General features: G+C 37.5%; 1 protein-coding gene across 5 annotated transcripts in view; it reads left to right on the top strand.

The window, feature by feature from the left end:
* LOC109404556 (cGMP-inhibited 3',5'-cyclic phosphodiesterase 3B) overlaps positions 1–27,531 on the top strand; it is a 916,127-nt gene that overhangs the window by 656,095 nt on the left and 232,501 nt on the right. The window lies entirely within an intron of this gene.

Here is a 27,531-nt window from a genome sequence, read left to right as displayed (position 1 = left end):
AAAACATTTTTTTCTTACATACCTAAACCAGGGCAGCGAACTTTTACGCAAGGGAGTGGTTTTGGGGGTTAACCCGTCATATTACCCAAGTTCCATATAGTAGGTGCCCCTCTGCATTTTATTGAAAATACGAAAAAAATCCTCTTTTCCGCCTTTTCTGAGCACTAAAATTTTCAAAATCACTAAGGCGATTTTCTCAAAAGCTGTTTCAGAAATTATAAATACACAAACGATAGACTGTCATTTCAATGTGAGCTTAATAATCAAAAAAGTTAGCTCTTATTATAGTAAACATTTTAACGAAGCAAATAATACCAACTTTGTTGATGTTGTTGTACAAGTAAAAAATAGAGCTCTGTAAATTATATGATTAAAATGTGAAGTTGCACAAACTGGTCAAAAAATGTAGCATAATGGGAAAGAAAAAAAAACGCGTAAAAAAATATTCAACTTCCAAACACAATGAAAGTTACTGTATCGATAAGAAAGATATTTATAGATTGGTAAAAGAAATTTTCACTGGAATATTTGATCAAGAACCATCATTACAAATCTTCTTAATGAAAACAATTTTATTTGAAATTTCTCAACAACACGGGTTGCAACGAACGTTAAGCAAACGAATGTCTTAATTACTGCTTATTGCATTTGTTTTTATGATATGACAAGCTTTGTCATCGGAAGGGTCGAATGAGCTAAAACAATAAAATAGTTCAAACTGAATGCGTTCAGAAAAGATAAGAAACTGTATGGTAGTTCTGATGTTCCCTCTTAGACCTTAAAAAATAAGAAATTTTATGTCAGAAAAAAATGTTGTGCAAACGTCTTTATCGATTTTTTCCAGGATGAACGCATTTCCTAGACAACTTATTATGAAAGCGAATATAATAAAAAGTAAGACAATTACTGGTATTTTGTGATACATTATGTTGAAATCATTACAAAAACACCTTTGTACCAATGCAAATTGGGCGAAAGAAGTTCATTGTTGGAGAAATCGACTGTTCTTCAACATATCATGTCAATTGGAAGGACATAAAAAAATAGTAGCACAATTTGTTGCATTCTGGAAGAATTTGGCGAAAATCACCAGAACAGTTTATTTTATTCAATAAACAAAAAATATTTATAATTTCTTAAACAGACTGTACATAAGGTGACGAAGGGTTTTATTAGCAAGTTTGTTCTCTTCGTCATGGGGCGTATTTGTCGGTCAGATTGCCTGAAATTTGGGCATGTAACTCAGCTTGGTTTGGAAGGATTCGAGGTCATCATTGAGTTCAACAGGTTTCAAAAAACCCTAAGACGAAGAAAATAAAACTGCCGAAAATACGTAAGTTCCCCAAGTTGTTTTTCTTATTTGCGAGGGCGCTCATACTCAAATCTATATAATTTGCCGCCATAATACCATATGTCCCAGTTGCAGCTATCCACCGTCAGCACCCTAGCCGCCCATCGTACTCTCGGTATTCCAAGGATTTTTGAACCAAGCGAATCAGTAGCGCACACTAATTTCGCCGTGCTTTTTCGGCATTCTCAGAGTGCAACGAGCTCGTGGTTCATCTTTCGCCGCCACACACCGTTCTCCTGCATGCCGCCAAAGATCGTCCTTAGCACTTGTTGCGCAAAGATCCCAAGTGGTTGCAGGACCTCCTCGTCCTCGAGCATGGTCCAAGTCTCATGCCTGTATAGCTCCACTAATATTATTAGCACCGTTTATGGTACATTTGGTGCATATTTGTTGAACGCAGTTTCTTCCAAAGACATTCGTAGGAACGACTTCCACTGATGATGCGCCTTCGTATATTGTTCGACCGAGGTATACCACTTCCGCCCTATACCCAATATTATTATCAAAAAAAAAATTTAATAATTGCTATATTGTTAAGATATTGTATCGCTTTATATATTTCCTGTCAGCATACTATACACTTAAAATAGTAATTATTGTGTTTAGCAACATTTCTATCGGATTTGCAATCGCTGGCGCCCTTATCAACTGTGTTGTGTAGCAGCGCCCACCCCACCATCAAACGACTAAGAAGCTCGAATTTTACGACGACAGGGCTGAATAAAAGTGAAAAATAGTGAACAGTAGTCTAAAGTGTAAATAGTAAAGTAGTACAATAAAGTGTAGTGAACTAGGGATCCGCAGAAAAGCAGTGTTGTGTTATTCCTTTCCGTTGATTCCCTAGTAATACAGTCCACCCGACCCGACCGGAGTTGGTCACGGTTAACGCGCCAACCCGAGCAGGAATGAATAACTGACACATAACAGCAACATACCAAAGTCAGGTATCATACCAAGACAAGGTATTGGTCGTTTATCCAGCCCCAGCAGGAACGAATAACTGACACATAACTGGAGCATACCAAAATCAGGTATCATAACAAGACGAGGTATTGGTCGGTTACCCAGGTATTGAAAATAACTTATTTTGGTATTTTCCAGGTATTGATAAAATACCTCGATGAGTTATTGGTTTGGTATTGAGGACTGCTTGAGGTATTATTCAATTATGGAAAATCGCCATTTGTATGAAAAAATCGCCGATTATTGTTTAGGTATTGCCATACCTGATGTCATTATTCACGTGTTATGCACAGAATACACACCAGTTATTATTTTAGGTATTTTACCTCTTAATACCTCATTCAGGTTGTAGGTATTCGGTTTTCCATACCTGAGTTTGCTATTTTTCAGCTATTTTCTCCTGCTCGGGAACAGTTCGTTTGCAGCATCTCGTCTTCCAATGCTAGAATGCCTTCCCATCCAGAAAACACCATCAACAGTCAACTACACAGGACCGATACAGAAGGCATATGTGCAATATGCAATGGCTACGAAATCGAGAAGCAGAATCAAAACAAACACCCCACCACCCTCAACGTCAACCCCGGATCAACCAACAACAATGCAATACAAGCCCACAATACCAGAACCAACCAATACCATCCATTAATACTGAGCAAAACAGAAATTCTCCCTCTCGCTAAACACAGTAACAATATATATAACATTTACCCATACATTATTGTTCCCCATTTAGTTAAGATCTCTCTGTATATTGGCGTCCATTTTTGTGTCAAAGTACAGGATGCGGCAGGAAAAAATGCGAAAAGTTCAAGGCGCTATCACACGCCTAATACGGGATATATATGACTATTTTTTCATGATAGTCTATCAGTCAACGTCTATATTCTAGCACTAAAAGATAAAAACGAATATATTTGATGTTCAACTTGCGATAATGAAAGCTTAAAAAGTGGGTAACAATAAACTGCGCGCCCAATGGTCATAAGAAAAAATGGTTAAAAAAGTACAAATTTTAACTTTAATTCGATGAATAACCAAGCCATATTAATCCAAATCCGTGTAGTTTCACATACTAGATGAGATGATTACAAATATATGAGGATGTTATAGAGATTTTTATTTTATTTTATCAGATATGAATTTTAGCGACGTTCAACTTCTTAGAAAAATAAACCCTCCTAAGATGTTGCGCACATCACAATGGTGTAGTACGCGTTAAGCAAGCCTGTCCGGTTCGTATTGATAGGGTTAACAATATAGCCTAATAGTAATTACTGAAGAAATTATGAAAGAAATTCATGAAATCTCCTTATATCATTTCCATGTAAAAACAATTAGCGGATTCATATTTGATTTCAACCCGATTTCTGAAACAAGCAAAGAAATTACATTATTGAATTTGAATTTCAACATAAATAAAGTCAGGGAGTTCTCGGTATTCGATGACATCTCAACAATTGTTGAACGCGACTGGCAACGCCAAACTGAACTGCTATGCGCAGCATAGTTGTCCCATGTTACTTTTTGACAATTTAACCTTTTTTCCCATTGTATTTTTTTTCTCAAAAGCTATCCTATTTTACGGTTCATACGCATAGAAAGCTGTACCACAAATGATGAAGTGTGAGAAGTGAGCTATGTAGATAGTATGTTCAATGAGAAATTTGAGTAAACTGTGTGGAGCAACCTGTGAAGAGTGCAGAGTGTGGGGCTATGACGAGTGACAACTGAGCAGTGCTAAGTGATAATTGAGGTGTACGGCGTGAGAAGTGAATAATGAAGAGTGTTAAGTGAGGGCTGTGATGCTGTGAGAAGTGTGCGACAGTGAGAACCAAGCCCGTGCACAAGGGGGGGGCCTTACCGACGCTTCATACACTAGGCGCTGACCGAGGAGTGAGCAGCAATTACTAATGAAGAAGGGAGCAGTGAAGAGGGAGAAGTGATGCGTGAGCAATCCGGGATGATCAATGAGCAATTAAGAGTGAGTAGTGAGAAGTAAGTAAAGAGGAATGAGCAGTAAAAAGTGAGGAGTGAAAAGTAAGCAGTGTAATGTGGGGAGTAAGAAATATGTAGTGAGGAATGAACAGCAAAAGGCGTGAAGCAGTGATAAATAAGTAAGGAGTGAGAATTGCAGAGTGAGAAGTGAAAAATGATGAGTGAGCGAATTGCGAAAAGAGGAGTGACGAGAGAGAAATAAAGAGTAATCAGTGAAGAGTGAGGCATGAGGAGTGAGTGCATGTATGAGCATTGAAAAGAGAAGGCATATAAAAGTTAATCAGTCTGAAGCGTAGAGTGTGAATCAGTGATGTGTGAGAAGTGAAGAATTAAAAGTGAGTAGTAAGCAGTGTGGACTGAGAAATGAAAAAAACGAAGAGTGCAAATAATTGAGGAGTGAAAACTCATAATTGAGAAGTTCAGAAGCTTTGAAAATTGATGTGCTTTGTAAATTCAGATTTATGTGTGCAAAAAATTGACATAAATTTAAAAAGGGCGCCGATCATCGGTTTTCGACATCTACTCGTCGAGCCCGTTTCAAAAATACCCATTTTGCATGGGTTTCCATGGATTTTCAAAAACCAGAAGCCGCCATCTTTACTCCGAGATGAACAAGCCGAGGGCTAAAAATCTCGTTAATACAGATAAAAAAAAAGCCGCCATCTTGCATTTCAAAATGGTGTCGGACATCCAAAAAATTCTCCAGAATTCCTAACAACACTTCATGAATCCCAAAAATTCTTCAGTTTGCTGTTTTAGAACATGGGAAAACTGTGCTGCACACGGCAATGGAGGCATGATTAAATAAGTATAGCAATAATGCCAGTCTCAATCAATTACATCACTGCTGTGAATCATGCCAGGAATTCGGCAAGGAAACTTTATATGAATTTTATTTCGCGAAATTTACTGTGATATTGTATTTATTTCATCCCCACATGAGGTGAAACTGAATGCATTTTCTCATTTTCATGCTCTCTATTTTGGTTATTGATTTTTTTTATCAACCTTTGAGGACACGCGCCGCATCAAGCAGCTAAAACTGCACCGCGCTCGCGCTGTATACGACGAGTGGGGTGTTTTGGTAGTGTTGTACTTTTTTACAACGGCGCGCGTCCTGAAGGGTTAGCGAAGCAATATTTTTGAAATCGATTTCCGTACACATGGGGGGGGGGGGGGGGGTCAAGATATTTCCTGATTTTTTTTTCTGGTGGATTTTTTTTTTATTTTTACAAAATCCAATTTTAAGCAAAATTTCGACAAAATGGTTTTTGTAAAAATGAAAAACATTCCCACCAGGGAACAAAATTCAGAAGATACCTGAATACTTCCTCTAAAGGAGTACAGCGATTTTTTAAAACTAACTGTTATTTTTTTTGTTTTCTGAAAAAAAATAAAAAGCCGTTCAGAAATTTTTCAATAAACTCCTCTTTACCTTATACACGATCATCTGAAAATTTTCCCGATAAGTATAAAAGCCCTTAAAGCTCTTGCTAATTATTGTCTCAAGATTTATTTATTTTTTTGAGCGAAGGTTCAGGGTTCTGCCAAAAAAGGATCAAGAAGTTTCTCAGATTAGTAAAAAATACTAAATATTTTTTTAGGAATTCCACCAAGAACTTCAGCAATTTTTTTTATATAAAACCGTCCTATGAGAAATTTCTAAGGATTTCAGAAATCATGGATCTGCAACAGACATTTTTCCCGATGTTCCATAAAAAACGCAACAAGCACTTCCGTCTTTTTTGAAGGAAATATTGCTATAAATTATTTTTGCAAACTGTCAGAAAAAAAAATTCTCAAAAAAAATCCATGAAATCATGGATCTGCAACAGACATTTTTCCCGATGTTCCATAAAAAACGCAACAAGCACTTCCGTCTTTTTTGAAGGAAATATTGCTATAAATTATTTTTGCATACTGTCAGAAAAAAAAATTCTCAAAAAAAATCCATGAAATTATTGTGGAAATTTTACCAGAATTTCCAGAATTATTTTTTTACTAATATATCTAATGAACGTTGAGAAAAAAATTTTAAATTGTTTTTTTTTCTTATTGAAACAAATACATTTCTTCACATATTTTTGGAAATTTTGCTAAAATTTGAGGAGATTGTTCCTTAAACTCACCAATATCTTGATTTTCATCAATCTGACGCAAAACCTGCATTAAGAAGATTGTAAGGTATTGTATCCAGCTTTTAATTTATGGAAAAAGATTTAAAATTAGTTGAACAAAACGCAAGACATTTAAATTTTAGTAAATTCCATATTTAAAAAAAATGAAAAACTTGATATTGAACAAAAACTCAAAAACTGTTCTACTTAATTTCGAAATCAGCACTAAACTGTGCTTAAAAATGTTTGGTCGTTGATAGAAGTTCACGACTTTCGTTTTATTTTGTAAACTAGTGTTTTTGAACTGTCATATCTCCGAAACCAGTGAATCGAATTGAATGAAATTCTGAGCATGCATTAGCAATTTATTGATACTTGATACGACGTAATAAAATATAATATTTTCTCTCGACGAATAAAATTTTACCAGTTTGACGTTTTCACCCAAAAAAACTATTTTTTTCCTTTAATACAAATAGTCTCTTCTATATCTTATTCAAGATATCTTGAAAACAGAAGTAGAAAATCTTTGGATAGCACAACTAAAATGTAATGACATTGATGTAAAAAAATAACAATTTTTCGAGAAAGATCCAAAAAGTGTCAATCTATCATAATTTTTTTCAACGTTCAAAAAGTGCCAACTTTTTTAATACTTTTGAAGCATTTTATATATATGTAAAAATTAGTTTGAATTCATTTTGATTTTTGCATGGTTCAATTTGCTTTCAGGGCGGCTGTGTTTAAACGTATAAAAAATAGAAAAATAGTGAAATTTTTGAAATTTTTTAAGCTGCGAAAAAAAATTTGTTCATGCTTAAAATAATCCAATGTTCGAATGAGTGTAATCAGTTTTGTACCATTTTTTTTTTTTTGATAACTGACACTGAGGAAGATTTCAAGTGGTAGTTGGAATACGCGTGTCTGTCAAAGGATAAGCAAAATAGTGCGGAATTAAAAGATACAAAACTGATCACACTCATTCGAAGAGGGTATTCTGCTTAGAGGGTTTGAAAAGTCGGTACAAGATCATAATCCAATGATAACTTCAAGCATTCTTCTCGAAATGTCCCCAAAGTTTCGTCACATATCTTGCTCGCATTATAATATTTTTTCATAATTCTTCCTAAAAATTAAAACGATTGCTCTAAATAAACTAACACAATCACTAAATTTTTGAATAAAACTCTTGAATACCTCATAGTACATTTTTTGTCCGATCTTGCTGTTATATTCTGGAAAAACTTTGTGAACTAATCACGGAAAGAAAAGATCATTGAATAATTCTTAGAGAATTCCGGAAAATGCTGAAACTTTGGGAAATGACAAAAAAAAATTGTTTGTTCAAGGATTATGCTGATCTAAGTTCAATTCTAACAATAAATAATGGTACTCATGTAAGAAAATGTAAAACAAATTAGTGAGTGTCTTAAGGAAAATTGAAACATCAAACCCTAATCATTAAGCGAAATAAAATATACTTATTTTGATGGAAACTTAAACAAAAAAAAGTTTGCAGGAGCTCCGCAACAATTTATGTAGAATAGGACAGAATAGTTTCCGAAAAACTATTGAAAAAAAAAGAAGCGAATATAATGTTCGTACGACCAATGTTACGCCACCGAACGGTACCTCCGCAGAGGAAAGAATGTGCGCGCACGCGCCAATAAAAACTTCTCGGTCTTCCTGATGCTGATCGGAATCACTTGAAGATAAACGAGTTTGTTGTCTGTGATCTCTATCATCGGTCGCTAATTAGATGCGCCTGGGGAAGAGTACCTATTGATGATGTTATAAAGAGCGAATTGCAATTTCCTTGTCTGGGATTGTTCAACCCAGCAGCCAGCAGCGGCGCAGATGCTCTAGCGTTGCCATTATTAAAGAGAGCGAGTAAAGGGCCATCTCCTTTGTGGAATTTCTAATGAGTTCAAACAACTTGGCGCGGGTGATGACGGCGATTGGTAATTCCCTACGCTGTGCAATTGCAAAGAATGGCACTGTGTGGTCAGAAGACGTTGGCCTGTGAACGGTGCGCATTGATTATTTGTTCTGGAAGTGCAGCGCCCTTAGGGTTCATTCACAAATTTCATAACGCCAAAATTGGCCTTTCCTGACACCCACCCACCCCTTCGTTACACTATTTATATGGGGAAAAATTTTATTTGTTCGGGCTGTAACACCATGAAGGACACCCACCCACCCCCTCCAGCGTTATGATATTTGTGAACAAGCCCTTAACCCAACGTGAGTCAGATAAACTCACAATTCTACAGGCGCAGATTTGCGCTCATCGTTGTGCTGTGCTATGTATTCTACAGGTTCGAAACCAGAAATGCGAGCTGGCGATTGCTGCCTGACAACTTTTGTGCTGGAGCAGTACCTGTAACTTTATATTTAGCGTCAAATGAAATGGGTTACAAACAGGAGGCAAATGAGAGATACAGATGGAAATGATTGTGAAACAAATTGCTTTGCGGTTTTTCAAACAATGAAAGTTTCCTTTGCAGAAATGTTTGTTATACTCTGTTAGGTATTTCGGTATCCATTAATTATTAAAACTGTCATATGTACGTAAACTCAAACTGAGCATGGCAAATTACGAGATTCAAAACGGTTAATTCACAAAAAATGCTCTCAGTTGATGGAAGTGCTCATAAAGCACTAATCTGACGCAAAGAAAGACTGTAATCAGCTAAATGACATTTTCAGATGCATTTTCACTGCCAAGTGATCACCCGCATGTGCCCATCTGTTCACCATCAATTGTAATGGCAAGTCCCATTCAATAGTCGTCCATCAACGAATAGAAATTTACATACCGGACCGACGACGCGATGTCCATTATTATTCCAACATGTGCAAATATATGACAAATTGCACATACCTACCGAGTAGCACCACACTCAATCGCCAACACTTGTGCCGCATCGCGGCGGCGCGGTCATTCCGTCCGTCAATCCATTGAATGCCAACCGCAATCGGCGCAACCAAAACAAAACTATAAAGGCTAAAAATAAGTACTCAACTAAATGGCATCTCCGCACTTTAAACACCGACGCACTGGTGCGGTGTGAACTTCTTGCGATTCGTGCCTCATGTAGTGGTAGGGGACGGTGGTCAGTAGTGAGTTATGGCTAGTTTCCACTTGATAAGTACTGTGTAAAAGGATAGGACAAGCACAGAGAACAGACATCCAAGTCTAGTTCCAAAACTGTGTAAGGAATTTAACGGCCATTTGAAATCGGCAACACAAGTGGCAATAGCATGGCGCTGCAATCGGTTAATTTCCCATACTAATTTAATTCACCACTTGAAATGTTTCAATTCACCACTGACTGTGGCAATATGGTGTTTGGTGGCGTTAGTGTTGTCATCATGTATTGGTTTGCAACCTTACTAAAGTAAAGATTCAAATCCTTACACAACTTTCCGAATGAAATTTGTTCTAGTCTGGATGTCTGTTCTCTGTGGGACAAGTAATGCTCACGTAAAACTTTTGCAATCAAAATTACTTAGGCGTTCGCAGTTGATAAGTAATTCACAGCCAGAAAGATTTGCCAACAGATGGCACTGTCATGCGATGCTGTCAGTCATGTTGTTGATTTTCCGTACAGAACAATATGTCGATGTATTATTCCGTGAGTAAAAGGGACATTTCTCTTTCTTTGTGTTTCTTCTTTCGCGCCTGCGCGTTCACAGTGTGCATTAGTATTTAGCCATGTCGCTCTATAATGTGTGCTCCGTCGTCCCTCAGCATGGCTGCAATTTGCCGTTAAGTAGTTTAAAAATTTATAAAGACACCCCAAAACTGAATTGTTTATAAATAGTTCGACTATTGAAAAAAGTAAATAGCATTTGAGTTTAGCTGATGAGGAGACAATGATTCTAAAAACTGTTGCATCATAATCATTTCATTTCGTTTGTTGAATAAAATGTTCTATGGTGCACTAGAACCATGAGAAGTAAAGACTGTATCCGATGAAATTTGGACACAGAAAATAATGTATAGCTTTTGATTGCGTTCACAAAATCAAATATTTTTTTGATTTTTTGAGGAATAATATATAATGTGTAGCTAATACCATAACAATGACAACAAATTCAGTTTGCTGTTGGCGCAGATATTGTTAATATCATAAAATAAGATTTCAGCAAATTTTTTCATCCGTTTTAAAAATTGTAAAGGCTATAATTTTGATGCAACTCGTCAAGACGTCTGAAAATTTGACTCGAAGTTCTTAACAGAGTATCAATAAACTGGTAAAAAAATCTTAAAATCGGTTCAATACGTTTTTCTAGTATTCAAAACTCAAATCGCTTCAAGGCATATTTTAGGTACATTTTAACCATTTTATTCCGTGTGTACTATTTTGTTTGTACAACTGTCATGACTGTTCCGATTTTTATTAGCATTTGAAACTGTAAAACCATTATAAAAACTGTTCTTAGCCAAATTGCTTGAAAACTTTTCAAGTTATAACTGTGTGAATGTCACGATACAAAAAAAAAACATTTTTGCATATTGTGACTTTGTGCCATATATACGGACGGCTAAAACTTTATTACGGCTAGATCAAATTGAATGAAATTTTTACACAATATTTCTACATGTATACTTTACATACAGAACAGTTTTGATTGAAATCGGTTCAGTATTTTTGAATCTAAAGCTATAACGGTGAAGAAGGGATATTTTTTAAAACGTTCGTTTGCTCAAACTTCTCAAATGACAAAATTCTTGTTTCAACGATATCTCCACCAATATTCAACCGATTTTGATGAAATTTGTATAGTATTAGCTTTACGTAATACACTATTCCTGGTAAAAAAATAGTCATTTCCCATTTTATTATGAAATCTTTCTGAATTCCAGGAATTCGTTCCGAGATCCCTACGAGAATTGCTCTGGGATTCCCTCAGAATTTCTGCTTGGGATCAGAGTTTCCCATTGCTCATGTGTACAAAAATGTGACAGCGAGCCTCACACCAAATTGTCTCCCAGCTCTTCAAAATCGCAGTGTGCTGCGCTGCTAGGAGGCTCACGAAAATCTGGTGGGTGCGAGCTTGGCGCATAGCTCCCGGGGAGCTCGTCTCATGCGCTGCGTGAGCTGTTGGTATCTAAGGTGAAAAACATCTTCTTGGTAACGAAGAACCTCAACAACTTTTTTCCGCACACAACTCAAGTGTCTGGTTGGCCTATGCGATACGACTAGGAACTCTCAATGCAAAGGTTAAGGTTTCAATTCTCGTTCGTTTAGGAAGTTTTTGTCGTGAAATTTTCTAATTTAATCAGCGCATGAGACGAAGCTCATGAGACACATCTTGAGAAAAATGAGGCGCACAACTTTCAGTCTCAAAATGTACAGTGCTCCTGGGAGCTCGCTTGCAATGTGGCTCCCGTACATGGGACTACAGCACGTGTACATCAACTCTGCTTGGGATACCTCCAAAAATACCATCCTAGATATCTCTCGAAATTAATTCAGGATTGCTCCAGGAGTTGTTTCTGGGATACCTAAGGGAGTTCCCTCAGATATTATTCCAGCAATTTGTTTAGGACTTGTTCAGAACTTCCAGGAGTTCTCTCCAGGATTACTCCTGTAACTCCATACGGGATTCCTTCAGAGATTCCTTCATGGAATTCTCTAGAAATTCCTTCCGAGATTCCCCCAGAAGATTTATATGAAATTATTCTAGAAGTTCTTTCAAGGATTCTTTCACGAGTTTTTTTTTATGATTTCTCCAGAACCTTTTGGAATGTCTTCAGATTTTTATCTGGGAAGAAACTATTGAAAGAATCTCTGAAATCGCTCGTGTAGATACTCCCTGCAAAACTGCTGGAGATATTCCTTAAGAAGCTGTTGGAGGAATTTTATAAGGAACTCAAGAGCAAGTCTTGGAGTACTTCCATAAAGAATAAAAAAAACTTCTGGAGTATATTTCCATGAGCAAAATTTAAGAAACTTCCAGAATGAATTCCAGAATATGTAATCTGCAAGGAATCCCAGTAGAAGTTCTTGGAGGAATCCCAGAAGGATATCCTGGATAAATTATTGGACAAATCTTAGAAGGAACTCCTGGAAAAACCTTGACTTATTTTTCAGGAGTCTGGAAGTTCTGAAGAAATTCCGCAAAGAACTTTTAAAAAATTCCCGGAAGATACACCGGGTAAAATTTCTGGAGAGGTCCCTGATGCCACCCCTAGTGTAATCTTAGAAGGAATTCCTGGAGATATACCAGAAGAAACTATAAGAGGAACCCATAAATTTACTCCTAGAGGAAACCTAGAAGGAGTTCCTGGAGGAATCCCGGAAGAAGCTAGAGGAATTACAAAAGGAATTCTTTGAAGATTCACATGAGAAACTTCCAGAGAAAACCTAGATGAATCTCAAAAAGTTGTATCTTAGAAAGAAATCCTGGAAGAATCACTGAAAGAACTCCAGGACGAATCTAAGAATGAATTCCTATAGAAATCCTAGAAGGAACTCCTGAAATGATCCCGGAAGGAATTCCTGCGGCAATCTCCGAATAAATATCTGAGTGAACCCCGGATAAAAAATACTTAAGAAATCCCGGATGAAATTATTGTAGAATAGTTCGAAAAAAAACTCCTGGTAGAATCTTAGAAAACACCTCTGGAGAAAACCATGAAGGAACTCCTAGAAGATCCCAAAAAAAAAAAAAAACAAAAAACAAAATAAATAAATCCTGAATTAGAAGGAACTCACGGAGGGATTTTTTGTAGAACTTCTAATGAAAATCTCAGAGACATTTTATAAGAATCCCCTGCGAACTTCTGGTGGATTTTTTGGTGGAACATCTGGAAGAATTTCAAGAGGACTTTCTGTGAAACCCCAAAGAAAAACCTTCGTACGGAATGCCAAAAGATTCATCACAAAGAATCTTTCGTGGACCTTCATTAAATTCCCTGTGAAGCTTTGTCCTACCTCGTATTTCATCTAAAACTCCACAAGGTAACCGTCAGAGTCCCAGCCGAATTTCTCCCACCGTAGTCCGAACTCCAATATTGCAGAATTTATAATTAGTATCCAACCATAGTTCTCGCTGTAATACCATTAAAAGTTTTTTTTAAATTTATTTTTAATTGTGAATTTTAACTTAGGCTAATTCTTCACACACCCATTAAAAGTTCCCTCAGAATCGCAGCGTCACTCATTAGCATTTCCCTTGGAACTCCGTTGCACGGTGTCAAAATTTCGATTATTATCGAACTTCCATGTACCTCGGATCTTTCTTCACAGAAAGTCAGCATTTTGGCTATACTTTATAATTGGAAAGTTTTAAAATATTCCATCGGGAAAATTTTGATTTATCTAAGTTTTTGGCTATTTTCCATACTAAAATTAATTAAATACTGATTTTAACCAAAAAACGTCCCATACAAAATGTATGGGAAAATTTTCACCGATAAAATATTTTCTCGTCTTCCGATTATGAATATATAGCCCAAATACTAACAATTTCCGAAGAAAAATCCGAGGTACATGAAAGTTCGATAATAATCGAGATTTTGACACCGTGGCGTTGAAATCTCACTATCTGGATTTTCCCCATACGCGCGCAAAAATTAAATTTAAATTTCAATCACACTTCCTGAGGAAACGAACAAAATTTCTCTAAGTTCAAATCGCAAACAACAAGGCCACGAAACGCCACACGAACAACGAACAATTCAGTAACAAATTTTGAAAACGACGTATAATCAATGCTACACCATTGATTATACGTCGTTTTCAAAATTTGTTACTGAATTTATTTAGCAACCGCCGTATGCAGTGCCCTATTCTTCACATCCTTCTTACAGCATCGTTTCGTAAAAATGCTGTCGGTTAAACAAATGTCAAAATTACTTACGGAAAAAGGAGGAATTTTACTTGAGCGATCTACTTGGGAACTGGAAACTTACCATTAGCTAGAGCTAGCGAGTTGCCTATACAGTTTCAAAAGGAATCAAATTTTTGCTGAACATTTTGGAGAGCTTTTCGCTGGAATTTCAAGTAGTTTATGCGATAGAATTGCTCTGGTAGGGTAAATTGCCAATTATTGCAGACCTTAAAAACTCGCCAATTGTTGCACACCTCACAAGAAAAGCAACAATTGGCGAGTTTCTAAGGTGCGCAATAATTGGCGATTTACCGTAATGAGTGAAAAAATCCTAGCGGAATTTAGGTAGAAAAAAAGAAACTACTAATGAAGGAAGAATTGAAAAATCTCGCTTACAAAAATCGGACATTGCCGGGGCCCGTGGCGCAATTGGTCACACGTTTGCTTCATAAGCAGATGGTCATGGGTTCGAACCCAGCTCCGGCACTTTCGTCAGTTGCTCTTTCCCCCTGAGAGCAGCTGACACTGACCCTCTTCTGAGCCCATGGCTCAAACGAACCCGGATACTTGGACATCGTCGAACCGGCAACTCATAATGGAACCCCAATCGGACTAGAAAAAGGAACAACCAACAGCCACACATCAACATCCTCGTTCTACCATGATAGAGTAGAAAGTGAAAGCAGCGCAAAGGCAACCAGTTCGATATAGTAAAATTAGAAAAGAATACATTTAGCCGCTGTACAAATTGTGAGTACAGCTTCCAATTGGAATCGCTCAAGTAGCGCCGTAGTGGACAAAAGAGCTGTAAATTAGGTTAAGTGATTGAAGAATAAAAAAATCGGGCTTCAAAGTTTTGAGCAGAGTTTAAAATTTTAATTTTCAATGAGTGAAATCAACGTGAATTTTGAAAATTCTCAACTGAGGGATCAAAATAAAATTCGTTTTGGTTTATGAATTTTTTTACTTATTCATTTGTTTTTCTGTCACTGACAATTTTCACTGCGAAACAAAACTAGACCATAACTCCTGATTAAACTTCCAATCACCACAAAACTTGCTATAGTAATTAATTGGAATACTAACCATCTGTTCCATTTGTTCATTAGGTCGAATTGTATGCTTGTTAACAGAAATTGATTATTTTACGATGTGCAAGAAAATACTCATGACAGGGAATTGAATGAAAAAAAGAGAGGCATTCAGCTGACAATGAATGTGGCGAAACACGAATGGAAAAATGAGAATGTCAATTTTCATTTTGAATCTTCGAATTTTTTACACTCTGGTTTTGAGGGATTCTTCACTCTCCAGATCTCTTTCGATTACACTAGTTTACATTCATTTTTCATTTCATTTATTTAGTTCACATCAAATTCATGATAATACTGAATCAACAATTTGCCGCCATAATACTCGATTTGCAGCTGCAGCTCTCCAACGTCGGTCACGCCCAACACTCGCCAGATCACGCTCCACCTGGTCCGCCCATCGTGCTCTCTGCGCTCCACGCCTTCTTGTACCAACCGGATGGTTAGCAAACACCAACTTTGCAGGGTTGTTGTCCGGCATTCTTGCAACATGCCCTGCCCACCGTATCCTTCCGGCTTTGGCTACCTTCTGGATGCTGGGTTCGCCATAAAGTGCAGCGAGCTCGTGGTTCATTCTTCTCCGCCACACACCGTTCTCCTGCACGCCGCCGAAGATCGTCCTTAGCACCCGTCGCTCGAAAACTCCGAGTGCTTGCATGTCCTCCTCGAGCATCGTCCACGTCTCGTGCCCGTAGAGAACCACCGGTCTTATTAACGTCTTGTACATGGTACATTTGGTGCGGGGGTGAATCTTTTTTGACCGCAGTTTCTTCTGGAGCCCATAATAGGCACGACTTCCACTGATGATGCGCCTTCGTATTTCACGGCTCACGTTATTGTCAGCCGTTAGCAAGGAACCGAGGTAGACGAATTCTTCTACCACCTCGAAAGTATCCCCGTCTATCGTAACATTGCTGCCAAGGCTTGTCCTGTCTCGCTCAGTCCCACCTACCAGCATGTACTTTGTCTTAGCCGCATTCACCACCAGTCCGACCTTTGCTGCTTCACGTTTCAGGCGGGTGTACTGTTCTGCCACCGTTCCAAATGTCCTAGCAATAATATCCATGTCATCCGCAAAACATACAAATTGGCTGGATTTCGTGAAGATCGTACCCCGGCTGTTGAGCCCGGCTCGTCGCATAACACCTTCCAGGGCGATGTTGAATAGTAGGCAGGAAAGTCCATCACCTTGTCGTAGTCCCCGTCGAGATTCAAATGAACTGGATAGTTCACCCGAAATCCTTACGCTGTTCTGCACACCGTCCATCGTTGCTCTTATCAGTCTAGTCAGCTTCCCGGGAAAGCTGTTCTCGTCCATAATTTTCCATAGCTCTGTGCGGTCGATACTGTCGTATGCCGCTTTGAAGTCGATGAACAGGTGATGCGTTGGGACCTGGTATTCACGGCATTTCTGGAGGATTTGCCGTACGGTGAAGATCTGGTCCGTTGTCGACCGGCCGTCGATGAAACCGGCTTGGTAACATCCCACGAACTCATTTACTTTAGGTGAAAGACGACGGAAGATGATCTGGGATAGCACTTTGTAGGCGGCATTCAAAATGGTGATCGCTCGAAAGTTCTCACACATTAACTTGTCGCCTTTCTTGTGGATGGGACAGATTATCCCTTCCTTCCACTCCTCCGGTAGCTGTTCGGTTTCCCAGATCTTGACAACTAAGGATGTTATCCTTAACTTCCCTCAGCGTGGGAGTTGGTTCGTTCCCGTCCTCTGCTGCAACAACATAGTCATTTCCTCCGCTGCCTTGGTCCTCCGTGCCTACATTCTCTTCGCCATTCAGGTGCTCGTCGAAGTGCTGCTTCCACCTTTCGATCACCTCACGTTTGTCCGTCAGGAGGCTCCCGTCCTTATCCCTGCAGATTTCGGCATGCGGCACGTAGCCTTTGCGGGATGCGTTGAGCTTCTGGTAGAACTTGCGTGTTTCCTGTGAACGGCACAGCAGTTCCATTTCCTCGCACTCCGCTTCTTCCAGGCGGCGCTTTTTCTCCCGGAAGAGACGGGTCTGCTGCTTCCGCTTCTGTCTGTATCGCTCCACATTCTGTCGGGTTCCATGCTGCAGCATTACCGCCCGTGCTGCATCCTTCTCCTCCAAAACCGCTCTGCACTCCTCGTCGAACCAATCGTTTCGTCGACTCCGTTCTACGTACCCGATAGTGCTCTCGGCTGCGTTGTTGATGGCTGCTTTCACTGTACTCCAGCAGTCCTCTAGAGGGGCCACATCGAGCACACCCTCGTCCGGCAACGCTGCCTCGAGTGGCGACATCCGGTTGCTTCAGTCGCTCTAGATCGTACCGGGGAGGCCGCCGGTAATGTACATTGTTAATAACGGAGAGTTTTGGGCGCAGTTTAACCATCACCAGGTAGTGATCGGAGTCGATATTAGCGCCACGATAGGTCCTGACGTCGATAATGTCGGAGAAGTGCCGTCCATCAATCAGAACGTGGTCGATTTGCGATTCCGTTTGTTGTGATCTCCAGGTGTAACTATACGGGAGGCTGTGCTGGAAAAAGGTGCTACGAATGGCCATTAGTGTGGGACACGCTTGTATGGAAAAAATAAATCCTCGCTCCAGTCGACTTTTTGGATACCATTTAGGTCCCATATGAACTGTGCAAAATTTCAGCGCAATCGGGGAAACTATAATTTAGCGCAAGCGGTTCAAAGTTTTCATACGATTTACTATGGGAAAAGTTAGACTTTCAGATAAAAAATCCCAGAGGTCGCCCTTTGTCTCCTTAATTCAAATCGATCATTGCTTCTTGTAGAAATATCATTTATGATACTTTCCTTCGAAGACCGCAAAACGATCGGATGTTTGTGGAAAAAGTTATTGATTTATTACCGATTAGTGATCCAACGAACGGCTTTTTGTTTTGTTTTATTAGCAGCACTGTAGCTGCTGCCTTGGCTGCTGCTGTTTCTGGGGGTGGTGATGCCTCCCGCCACCCCATGCAACAGCGGCAGCTACAGTGCTGCTGATAAAACAAAACAAAAAGCCGTTCGTTGGAGCACTAATCGGTAAAAAATCAATAACTTTTTCTATAAGCATCCAATCGCTTTGCGGTCTTCGAAAGAAAGTTTCAGAAATGAGGTTTCTACAAGAAACGTTGATCGATTTGAATTAAGGAGACAAAGGGCGACCTCTGGGATTTTTTGTTTGAAAGTGTAACTTTTCCCATAGTAAATCCTATGAAAACTTTGAACCGCTTGCGCTAAATTATAGTTTCACCAATTGTGCTGAAATTTTGCACAGTTCATATGGGACCTAAATGGAATCAAAAAAGTCGACTGGAGCGAGAATTTGATGTTTGTCCCATACTAATGGCCATGTTCTTGGAGGCGGCGAAATCGATGAGGCGTAGGCCATTTTCGTTCGTCAGCTGGTGGGCGCTGAACTTTCCAATCGTCGGTCTGAATTCCTCCTCCTGGCCTACCTGAGCGTTTAGATCCCCTATGATGATCTTGACGTCGTGGTTTGGGCAGCGGTCGTACTCGCGTTCGAGCTGCGCGTAAAATGCGTCTTTGTCATCATCAGTGCTTCCGGAGTGAGGGCTGTGCACGTTTATTATGCTAATGTTGAAGAATCGGCCCTTGATCCTCAACCTGCACATTCTTTCGTCGATCGGCCACCAACCGATCACGCGCCTCTGCATGTCTCCCATCACTATAAAAGCTGTTCCCAGCTCACGTGTGTTGCCGCAACTCTGGTAGATGGTATGATTACCTCTAAACGTTCGCACCATAGATCCTGTCCAACACACCTCCTGCAGCGCTACGATTCCGAACCCGCGGTCCTTCAGTATATCGGCGAGTATGCGGGTGCTCCCGATGAAGTTGAGAGATCTGCAGTTCCACGTACCGAGCTTCCAATCGCAAGTCCCTTTTCGTCGCTGTGGTCGTCGCCATTGGTATCGGTTCGCATTCTTCTCTTGTTGATTTTCCGGTGCTAGTCTTTTTTACGGCTGGCTCGCAGGGACTGACACCAACCCACTAACCCAGGGAGCTGGGCTTACCTTCCCGGAAGCTACGGGTTCTGCATTGGCATTTCCTCCAACTACAGTGCTAAATAGCTAGGCTCGAGCGCCAGTCTTCGCCTAGTTCGCACTAGTTTACAAAATAAACGAAAGTCATAAATTTCTATCGACGACCCAAATTATTCATGCATAATTACCTGCTGATTTCAAGACTGTGCTTCAACAAATTTTAAGTAGAACAGGTTCAAGTTTTACCTGCTCTAATCTTCACCACTTCATACATAAAAATGGTATTTGTATGGTGGGGCGAAGACTAGAGCAGGGATGAAGCGTGGTGCTTTTACCCTATAATGAGAAATTTAAAATTTTCTGTTCAGTTGGAGTATTCGTTACGGAGAATGTGATGTGTGAAATAAGCAACGATGCTTAAAAATACAATAAACATCAATTTCAGATCGTCAGCCTTGTATGGACAGTCTGCTCTGACGTTTGCATTAAAAAAAATTTAATGGACTTTTTTTCAAAGTGTGCTAGAAAAATGTATAAGGGTAATTCTCGCTGAGACCGGCCCACTATTTACACCTTGTCTTCAATAATGTTTAAGGTGCCGATTTTCTGAAAGCTCTCGCTAAAAAAGTAAGAAAAATGCATTTGGTTACTCAAATTCATGGACCCCCCGTTAGTTAGAGCCACAACAATTTTTGCAGACCCCTCGATTTTGGTCAAATGGTGGCTCATTTAAACCGTTAGAACTCGAAAGTTTCTCCGAAAACCACCTCAAAACGAATTGTTGTTGAAAAGAGGAAAGATAGAGCTACTATTGACAATAATAAAAAATTGGGCCGGCCATATTGGTTTTGGCCGCCATCTTGGATTTTTATTTTAAAACATTTTTTTCACCATGAGGGCAACCACCGATTTTTAAAATTTTTGCAACAATTGAAAGCTGAGACATTTATACATAACATATCAAAAAATTAGAGATGTCTTTTTCTTCTTTCAAAAGTTATCTGCCGTTTTGTAAATCATGCCACTTTTACGCACTGGGCCCGGTGCCGGCCGTTTACATAAATGCAGCGTTATTTCGCAGTGTTTACGAACACGAATTTAAATTCTGAGTCCACTAATGGAAAGCTGAAGGTTTAAGCCTTTCAAAACACTATAAAAGTTATAAAAACAATGCCCGCATCACTGAGAAACAGTCAAAAACGGAAACGAACCTCCGATTTGGCCAAATTTTGCGGCACGCGCCTTTGTGTATACATGCAGACGTAAACTCGGATGCTGTTGCATATCGTTGCCGGTGCGCATGGAAATGTATGGAGAAAACGTGGCTAAATTTACAAAACTGTAGATAACTTTTGATAGGAAAAAAAAGACATCTCTAATTTTTTGATATGTTATGTATAAATGCCTCAGCTTTCAATTGATGCAAAAATTTTGAAAATCGGTGGTTGCCCTCATGGTGAAAAAAATGTTTTGGTATAAAAATCCAAGATGGCGGCCAAAATCTATATGACCGACCCAACTTTTTTTTATTGTAAATAGTAGCTCTATCTTTCCTCTTTTCAACAACAATTCGTTTTGAGGTGGTTTTTGGAGAAAGTTTCGAGTTATAACGGTTTAAATGAGCCACCATTTGACCAAAATCGAGGGGTCTGCAAAAATTGTTGTGGCTCTAACTAACGGGGGATCCATCAATTTGAAAAACCAAATGCATTTTTGTTACTTTTTTAGCGAGAGCTTACAGAAAATCAGCACCTTAAACATTTTTGAAGACAAGGTGTAAATAGTGGGCCGGTCTCAGCGAGAGTTACCCATAAGCAAAATATAAACAAGTGGTTATTTTTGTTGACAAACAGCATGTTTTGGTTATGCCAAAAAAATGTACTGGCCGGGTAAGGCAGTTTTATTAAAGTTAGTGGGGATGTTGGTTGCAGTAGTCTAAAACATATTTTTGAGCTATTTGTCTATTAAAACTATTACATATTTAGTTGCGTATAATCCTAATTTCACTTTTTCTTGTTAATTAGACTTTAAAATCATTATGAAACATGTGAGAAATACGGATCCCATGTTACCCGAAGTGTCAAAAACAGCAAATTTCGACTCCGTTAACATTTGGTATAAATGATGCAAAAGTTTACCAAATTTTTAAGTAAAGGAAATGTTGTTATCGAAAGAAAAATATGATTTAACCGTATTTTCCTAACGGTGCTGCCCTTCTTCAAAGCGCCATTATAATGTGAAATTATCATAATCTTCTAAGTTTCCCATGTATTTTCATCAACCATGCAAAGATATGTTCGTATAAATTTGTAAACGATTTTATCTCAATGGAGCACAGAGATACACTGCAATGCATTGTATGTGTGCTCAGTAGAAAATCATTGGAAAAACATGGAATTTTTCAACACCGATTCACATTTATTAAAGTAACTTCATAATGAATGCATATATCTTTATGAAAATTGGAGTGAAAGTAGTAAACAAGTTTTAAATTCGGGAAAACTTTTTAAATACGATACTCCAGTGTAAAAGAACTTTATGAAAAATGGCGTTTTTTTATGCAAACGTTGCTGTATTTTTTTCCTTAACGTTTCCAAACTCATGGCATGATTCTACACTAAAAATAATCATTAGCTTACCGAGTTCAAGAATGCTGTAAAATAGTGTTATTACCGCACTATAAGAAAACATTCACTTACTTTTTCAATACAGTTAAAATACAACAAGGGGATTCACTAAACAGCGTAAAGAACTGCGTTCGCCATGATTAATTGAAATGTTTCATGAAATTGTGAATGAAATAAACAAAGCTTGACTTGGTGATTGCAACGCTTAATCAGCAAAATATTTAATCACCTGTTTACGCTGTCTATTGAATCCCTCTAATAGGGTATGTGTACCATACCTTGGCCTAATATGCAAGCCACCTTCACAATTTTGACCATAACTTGTGAATTAACAGCACTTGAAATGATATGTTGACCCTATCACGCATACTAGACAATGCATGTTTCACCAATTGGTAGTAAACTAACGTAAATATTCAAGAACTTTCTAAAATACGTTGAAAAGGTTCGATACGATGGTATCCCGACTAGATGGGAAAAACAAAATTATTACAGGTTGTGTTATTTTGTTACAACGATTTTTGTAACAACGGTTGTTATAAAACATGTACCGTTAGTAGTTAAAATAACAAAAAATCAATCAAAACTCATTCCAATTGAATCAAAAATATAGCAGGTTGAGCTATAAACATAACAAGATTATATCAAATTTTGTTAGACTAAACTTGCGAAATCATAACAAAATTATAACAAGTTCTGTTTTATATTTCCGAACAAATTTGTTGCAACTTTTGCTATAAATCTCTTAGCTCGAGTGATCAAAATAACAAAAAATGTCAATCTTTCTCGCGAAAACACAAAAAATCTTATAAAATTTGGAATAATCTTGTTACAAAAAATATAACATAGATTGCAATAAACGTGTTACGAAATTATGTTAGAGATAATTATATTATAATGCATAGAGTAAGGTGGGCCAAAAGTTCGACCCTAGTTGAAAATTCAACCTATTTCAAAAAATCGAAGCAGATAAAAATAAATAAATACCGTGTGGTGATTCTACCATCCATGAACTAAAATTTTGCATGAACAAAGTTACGCCAAATGTCTTTTCAATTTTGAGTTACAACACTTTTTGTATTTGTGTGTTTTATTCGAACTCTTGCCCCACCACTGGGGCAAAAGTTCGAATCTAGTGTTTGTGGAATTTCGCTAACCGTGTAGCACACTATTTTGACACTTTGGTAATAGGAATACCTGAAACCACTTAATATTTGATGTTAGAACTGGAATACACTTTAAAATTCGATCTGGATTTTATCCAAATCAGGGTTAAATTTACTACACCAAAAATTAGTAGTTTTCGCCAAATTCAGATAAAACAACAGTTTTTCAACTTTAATCGAATTTTCTCTTTAATTCCATCACTCTTAGTAATAATATGTACATTTTGCAGACTTTTAGGTTTATACCTAAAGTTGCCACATGACTCGAACTTTTGCCCCACTATGTGTAAAATATGATTTCCAAATCTTTTTTGCAAAATGTTATACATGCTAAAGCATCTTTAAAATATACCTAGTTACGCCCGAAAAAAACCTCGAATTCGATTTTATGACAATTCCATTCCATGCGTTGGAAGGACCATCGCATGTTAAAAATGTTTGATCAAAAACCAACATTTTGTCATAACTTTTCGTAATATTGATCGATTTTCATAATTTTTGGAGTGAAAGACTCTTTTTCAAAAGGGTCCGAACAACCTTGACACCGGAAAGCAATAATTTGAATTGAACTCAAAAACTTCAAAAGAAACTCTTGCCCCACTCGAACTTTTGCCCCACTTTACTCTAATACAACAAATGTTATTATACATCTGTTTGAATAAATGAAACACGTGTTGTTATGATTTTATTACAAGAATTATAACAAATGTTAATATATTTTTGTTATAGATAATCACATGGAAAATTCTTCTAACAGAATTATATCAATTTTTGTTATTTCTAACAACAGCTGCCATAATTATGTTATGATCTTGTTATATGCTTCTGGTCAAGATGCAACGTTGATCTACTGTACGAAAATTGGCCTATTAATGGATAAAACTTTGGCCTATTTTTTTCCAAGCGCTAGAACCACTTAATCTCCATTTTTTCAATATTTCTGCTGAAGTACTATCACTCTTTGTTCACAAATCTTACTTTCAAATAACATTTTTGGAGCCATACTTTCACAAAACTATCAATAAATCGCTAAAACTAAAGTTCTTTCTTAGTTAAGTAACGAAAACAACGCAACTAAATTATTAAAGGGTGTGTCGATAATTATTGTGCCACTTTCAAACTAACGTAACTTTTTTCCTACTTCTTCGAAATCAACCAAATTTTGCCCAGTTTCTTCTTATAGTCTATTGTTCACATCTGTGAAATTGTGCAATTGTCAGTGAGATTCTGGTCTATGTGGAATAAATTAAGTTAACAGTTCGCAAAAAGATGTTGTACAATCACATGCTAAGTAAAATCTGAAATTATGGTATTGCGCCTTGGATAAATTCTAGAGTATACATTATTGGATCATCTTAATGTTCGTGAATAGGTTTCAGGAACGGTTGTCAGTGAAACATAAGCCTGGAGCTGGGTGAAAACCAGGCACGATGCACATAAACAAACCAGAGAGCGCTAATTATTTGTTTCAAGCGGAATCCGAACATGTCCACATGGCGTCAATCGAAAATGTCGTGAATTTTACTGAAACGCATCCTAAATTTGAACTGAAACCAAAAAGTTGTAATATATACTAAACAACTGTAAAAATTTGGTAATGATTGCTGTAGACAATTTGCGAATCAGTTGAAGGCAGGGTGGCACAATAAATAACGACTCATCCTTTATGTTACATTTTTAAGTCACTGCACACAAAATCTTTCTACCTGTTCGTTTCTTATGAACCAGAATACGCAAGCAATGTAGTTTACGTCACTTTATCGATGTTGTTGACGTCACTTTACTAATCCAAGATTTGGGTACATAGTGAAAAAAATGTCCTCAATATTCGGCCCACATGTAATTTGTAAAGTAGTTATTCGTTGAAAACAAATTATGAGTAACTCTCGCTGAGACCGGCCCACTATTTACACCTTGCCTTCAAAAATGTTTTAGGTGGCGATTTTCTGAAAGTCCTCGCCAAATAAGTAAGGAAAATGCATTTGGTTACTCAAATTGATGGACCCCCCGTTGGTTAGAGCCCCAACAATTTTTGCAGACCCCTTGATTTTGGTCAAACGGTGGCTCATTTAAACCGTAATAACTCGAAAGTTTCTCCAAAAACCACCTCAAAACCTCAGTCTCGCGGACTGACTCAATATGCTCTCTCAGCGGGAGCCAAACATCGGGAGCCAAACATTGAAGATGGAGGTTATGTTAAACCTTGTAGAACCTGTGTGATTGATTGAAGAGTATTGTTATCTAGGAGCTGCGGATATAATCAAAATTGTTGTCACGATATCTCCATTTGCCGCTGTCAAGCCGTTGGAAAGCGAGGAGAAGGATAAACATTGTTTCGAGCCTATTTTAGCTAATTTTGTAACAACTATCTATCAAAATGTCCATCGCAAATGTAAAATAAAAAACTTTGAACACCGGAACAAAATTGGAATAATGGTGGATTGATCATGTTTACCATTTCCGAACAGCGTCGCGACGGCGCCGAGCTGAGAGAGGTGGTTGCAAGAAAATTGAACACTCGTGCGTATTTACAAGCTGAGTGCTAGGAGTGTGTAGGTGTGTGTTGGCTAGCTTGAAAAATAATACTGTTTCTATTCGCAGCACTCAGCTCAAAACGAAAGGGTGTTGAAAAGAGAAAAGATAGAGCTACAATTTGGCAACCTATTTATTGCACCCATTAACAAATAGAAACGCTCCATAGAAAATCAAAAAGCGCTCCATGAAGTATAAACATATGTTACATGAAAATGTACAATGTTACCCATAAATAATTAAAAACGTTCCATACATTATAAAACATGTACCCGTAAAACATAAAATTTTCTCATTAAAAGTGAAATTTTGCACCAATAAATAATACTGAAATGCTCCATAATAAAATACAAATGCTCCATAGAAACATGCAAATGCTCAAAAAAATAAAATTGTACCCATAGAAAATTAAATAGATAAATGCTCCATAAGTATTATCAAACTGCACCATAGAAAATATGAATTGCTCCATGAAAAATTTAAAATCCTCCATCTCATAATTTAATTCGACAGGGCTGAATTGCTTTACATTGCACTGCTTTAGTGGTGCAAAGGTTTGAAGTTATGGAGACTTTTCATTTTTTATGGAGCAAATTGTATTTTATGTGGTGCAGTTTGATAATACTTATGGAGCATTTGTCTATTTTCTATGGTGCAATTTCAATTTTTTATGGGTACAATTTTAATTTTTTATGGAGCATTTGCATTTTTCTATGGAGCATTTGTATTTTATTACGGAGCATTTCAGTATTATTTATTGGTGCAAAATTTAACTTTTAATGAGAAAATTTTATGTTTTACGAGTACATTTTTTATAATGTATGGAACGTTTTCAATTATTTATGGGTAACATTGCACATTTTCATGGAACATACAGGGGATGGCCAAAATGTTTGGGATAGGCAACTTTTTTTCTCCCATAAAAAAATTCAACATGCTGTAACTTTTCATAGACTGCATCAAAAAATCTCAAATTTTGACTGTTTGTCAACCTATTATATGTGCATCATTGGTACAAATTTGGGTTCGATTGATAATTTTTTCGCGAAGTTAGAACCGTTCGGGTAAAACACTATTTTTTAGACAACTATTTTTTTAACTGCCAAATCTCGGAAACCAGTGAACCGAATTGAATGAATTTTTTAACGTTTATCAACAATATATTGATACTTTATAAGACGTTATAAAATGTAATATTTTCTCACGACGAATTAAGTTATACCGGGTTGAATTTTTTACCCATATAGAGGAAAATAAGTCAAATTTACAATACCACACAAAAATTATTAAATGTATTCTTTCTTCAATCTAAATACGCTCTAATATATCTGATTAGAGATAATTTGAGAACAGAAGTGGAAAATCTTTGGATATCAACACGAAAATTAATTGACATTGATGTAAAAAAATTACATTTTTTCGAGAAAATTCCAAAAAGTGTCAATCCATGATAACTTTTTTTAAAGTTTAAAAAGTACCTATGTTTTAATAGTTTGTGAAGCATTTACATATTGTTTGTGTACGTTCAAAATTTCATTCAATTCGGTTCACTGATTTCCGAGATATGACAGCTCAAAAATGAGTTGTCTAAAAAATAGTGTTTTACCCGAACGGTTCTAACTTTGCGAAATATCTATCAATCGAGCCCAAATTTGTACCAATGATGCACATATAGTAGGTTGACAAACAGTCAAAATTTGAGATTTTTTGATGCGCTTTATGAAAAGTTATAGTATGTTGAACTTTTTTGTGAGAGAAAAAAAAGTTGCCTATCCCAAACATTTTGGCCATCCCCTGTATGTTCATTTTTTATAGAACGCTTTTTGATTTTCTATGGA

Source organism: Aedes albopictus, chromosome 2 (genome assembly GCF_035046485.1).
Source record: "Aedes albopictus strain Foshan chromosome 2, AalbF5, whole genome shotgun sequence".
NCBI lineage: Eukaryota > Metazoa > Arthropoda > Insecta > Diptera > Culicidae > Aedes > Aedes albopictus.
This window is presented reverse-complemented; position numbering and strand designations above follow the sequence as displayed.